This window comes from Onychostruthus taczanowskii, unplaced genomic scaffold, assembly GCF_017590055.1.
Source record: "Onychostruthus taczanowskii isolate IOZ18803 unplaced genomic scaffold, ASM1759005v1 scaffold61, whole genome shotgun sequence".
Lineage (NCBI taxonomy): Eukaryota > Metazoa > Chordata > Aves > Passeriformes > Passeridae > Onychostruthus > Onychostruthus taczanowskii.
The window spans coordinates 6,410,367-6,414,497 of record NW_024503790.1 but is presented as its reverse complement, the minus strand read 5'-3'; positions in this window follow the sequence as shown (position 1 = coordinate 6,414,497).

The window sequence follows — 4,131 nt, the reverse complement described above, 5'->3', positions numbered from 1 at the left end:
GTTCTGTTCATTTCAGTCCTCATTCCAAAAACAGCCCTTTGGACAAATCTGACCCGGTAGTGCCCCTTGGAGGTGATTAATTTTTCAGTGCTTCCAGACAAAAGGACTGGTTTGTAGCAATACTGCTCGAGCTGTAAAGCCGTGGATTGTCATAAATTCAGCAAGCCATACTGCAGGGATACCTCCAAGGACCACCTAGGAGCTGCAGGAAGTGCTGTGTGATTCAGGAGGTGGCAGCCTGCCATCTGAGTCACTGTGGAATGAATGCCCCTGCACGCTGCTGCACTCATTGTTTTTTGGGATTGGACATGAGCATGGGTCTTGACATTTCTCGTCACTGATGGTCTTGGGGCATACGTGAGAAAAAAAGCACTGTTCATTCACTAATTTGTTGAGCATATTTTGATATCTGTGGGGAACAGTTGCTCTATGCCAGCCACTGTGGTCCTTCAAAAAAACCCACATTCACATCAGAATAAATGTATTACTCTAGCTGACCAGATCAGCCTGTGACTGACAGGCTGGTCAGTGGACTGTGGTCCTTCAAAAAAAAACACATTCACATCAGAATAAATGTATTACTCTAGCTGACCAGAAACACCGTGGAGATTGTGGATACAGCACAAATATATTCTTTCACACCCTGCAAAATAAAAATAGGAGGGTTTGTGTCAAACAGATACATATCTGGGTAGCTTTTTCAAAACTACTTTGCTTTGGCTTGGTCCTGCTCATATTTAAGTTACTTTCCCCAACTAATTTCAGGGAGAAGTGGGGTGGAGGAGTGAGAGGAGCAGCAGGGAAGCTGGAGGAAACCAGACGTGACAAGTGCTGAAGCAGAACTTCTCAGCTTTGTGGTGGCTTCTCGCCAGATGAGATCACAGCTCCTATGGAATCCTGTCTGCTTTTATTTCCTTAATATTTGACTTTCTTGCTTCCTCAAGAAATAGGGATTGCTGATCTTCAGCCACTTGCTTTGGGCACTGTCTCCATCTCAAACAACAGCACAAACTGAGGCAGAGGGAGGTGACTGACAGGGGCCAGAGTTTGTGGCCTGCAGTGGGATCCCTCTGACTGACTGGGGATGGAGCCTGGATCAGCAGAGACTTTTCCAGCTCCCATCCTTGTGAATTTATGCTGAGACTATCAAAAGGAAGGTGGGAGGAGGAATGGCTTGGCATGCCTGCTTTCTTGTGGTCAGCATTCAGCGCTGCAGATCAGCTCTGGGGTCTGCATGGGGATGAGCATCCACCTTCTGACAACTGCGTCCCTTTTGAATGTCTGGAGTCAAATATTTAAATCCTTTGGACTCTCAGCATGGACTGTGAGGCTGGAGCAGACTCTGGATGTGTTTTCTGCCTGGGTGGCACTGCCCTTGCAGCGGGAGGCTGAGGGCTGCAGCAGCAGAGGGGATCCTGTTGCTGTACCCAGCAGGACAGGCAGAGAGCCCGAGCTCCCTGTGCCCTGGGGAGAGCAGCAGAGCAGCCACTCTGCCCCAAAACACGTCCCTGCTGCATGCAGGCTGTGCCTGCGGGCTCTGAGGGACACACTGCAGCACAGAGGAACAACGAGAGCCTGTGAGTGCAGCCGCAAAGCCGAAGCAGCCCAGTGTGCTGCAGGACAGAGGGGCTGTGAAAACACCAGGGAGAAACACTGCCAAGCCTGCCCAGAGCACAATCAACAAACCCTGCCCAGCTGGAAGATGGGGTGGAGAAGGGAGTAAAAGAGAGTGGGATGGAGGAGAAAAAAGAGGTGTTCCCCAGGGGCGCTTTGCAGGAAAAAGAAGTGGTTATCTTCGTTTTAGTCCCTTCTTGAGAACTGAGATGCCAGCACAGCCAGCACAGCACTTCACACACTGCAACACAAGTAAATGCAGCTGCTGAATGAAACGAAACCCTTCATAAAAAATAAAAATAAGAAAGCAGAACCCAGGTATTTTGCTTTGCGTTCACCTGGAGAGCAGAGTCGTGCTGTGATGCTCCTCTCACGACTCCTCTGCCTTTCTGTCTCAGCACAGGGTGCTGGATGTGAGGGTGCCTTAAAGGATGGGATATATGTAACGGGAGCAGAATTTCCTCCCTGTCCTTAGAGCAGCACTTACAACCCCAGCAGGGCCGAGTCACCTGAGGTACTGTCGGTGACTGTCTCCTCACGAGGGGAGCACCCCGAAACCACAGTGGTTCACTGCTGGCACAGTCCTGCAGGTGCACAAAGGGGCCACTCCCGACACCCCTGCGCTGGTGTCACACACAGCCGGGCTCCTCCGGCACGACAGGGCTGGGAAAGGCTCCCAGCAGCACGGGCAAGCAGCACCCTCTGCTGCCTCCAGAGCGGCTCTGGGCTTGCAGAGAGGAGCGAGGAAAGGCACAGCAGCGATTCCTCTGCAAACGAGGGCTGCTCGGTGTGCTGGACACTGAGCCGGGACAGCTCTGTGTGCTGCAGACTGAGCAGGGACAGATCTGTGTGCTGGACACTCGGACATTGAGCAGGGGCAGCTCTGCGTGCTGGACCCTGAGCAGGGGCAGCTCTGCGTGCTGGACCCTGAGCAGGGGCAGCTCTGCGTGCTGGACCCTGAGCAGGGGCAGCTCTGCGTGCTGGACCCTGAGCAGGGGCAGCTCTGCGTGCTGGACCCTGAGCAGGGGCAGCTCTGCGTGCTGGACCCTGAGCAGGGGCAGCTCTGCGTGCTGGACCCTGAGCAGGGGCAGCTCTGCGTGCTGGACCCTGAGCAGGGGCAGCTCTGCGTGCTGGACCCTGAGCAGGGGCAGCTCTGCGTGCTGGACCCTGAGCAGGGGCAGCTCTGCGTGCTGGACCCTGAGCAGGGGCAGCTCTGCGTGCTGGACCCTGAGCAGGGGCAGCTCTGCGTGCTGGACCCTGAGCAGGGGCAGCTCTGCGTGCTGGACCCTGAGCAGGGGCAGCTCTGCGTGCTGGACCCTGAGCAGGGGCAGCTCTGCGTGCTGGACCCTGAGCAGGGGCAGCTCTGCGTGCTGGACCCTGAGCAGGGGCAGCTCTGCGTGCTGGACCCTGAGCAGGGGCAGCTCTGCGTGCTGGACCCTGAGCAGGGGCAGCTCTGCGTGCTGGACCCTGAGCAGGGGCAGCTCTGCGTGCTGGACCCTGAGCAGGGGCAGCTCTGCGTGCTGGACCCTGAGCAGGGGCAGCTCTGCGTGCTGGACCCTGAGCAGGGGCAGCTCTGCGTGCTGGACCCTGAGCAGGGGCAGCTCTGCGTGCTGGACCCTGAGCAGGGGCAGCTCTGCGTGCTGGACCCTGAGCAGGGGCAGCTCTGCGTGCTGGACCCTGAGCAGGGGCAGCTCTGCGTGCTGGACCCTGAGCAGGGGCAGCTCTGCGTGCTGGACCCTGAGCAGGGGCAGCTCTGCGTGCTGGACCCTGAGCAGGGGCAGCTCTGCGTGCTGGACCCTGAGCAGGGGCAGCTCTGCGTGCTGGACCCTGAGCAGGGGCAGCTCTGCGTGCTGGACCCTGAGCAGGGGCAGCTCTGCGTGCTGGACCCTGAGCAGGGGCAGCTCTGCGTGCTGGACCCTGAGCAGGGGCAGCTCTGCGTGCTGGACCCTGAGCAGGGGCAGCTCTGCGTGCTGGACCCTGAGCAGGGGCAGCTCTGCGTGCTGGACCCTGAGCAGGGGCAGCTCTGCGTGCTGGACCCTGAGCAGGGGCAGCTCTGCGTGCTGGACCCTGAGCAGGGGCAGCTCTGCGTGCTGGACCCTGAGCAGGGGCAGCTCTGCGTGCTGGACCCTGAGCAGGGGCAGCTCTGCGTGCTGGACCCTGAGCAGGGGCAGCTCTGTGCTGGACACTCGGACACTCAGCCAGGGCAGCTCTGAGTGCTGGACACTCAGCAGGGGCTGCTCTGCTCTGTGCTGTGCTGACAGGGTCCATGGAAATGCAACTCAGAGCAAAAGTGGATCAGGGGAAGCTTTCCTGAGCCTGGCCATCCCAGCACCCTGCACAGCACTGGGTGATTCCATCTTCTCACCTTAAAAGGGCTTTGGCTGCTCCTTGTTTTGAAAAGTCCTGGCCTTGCCTGGACGAGACAACAAAAAGAAAAAACAAAAAGCAAGAGTCAGAGTGAACATTTAATACTGCAGCGACATTGTCCACTTTGCACAACTAAAACCCTACAACTTC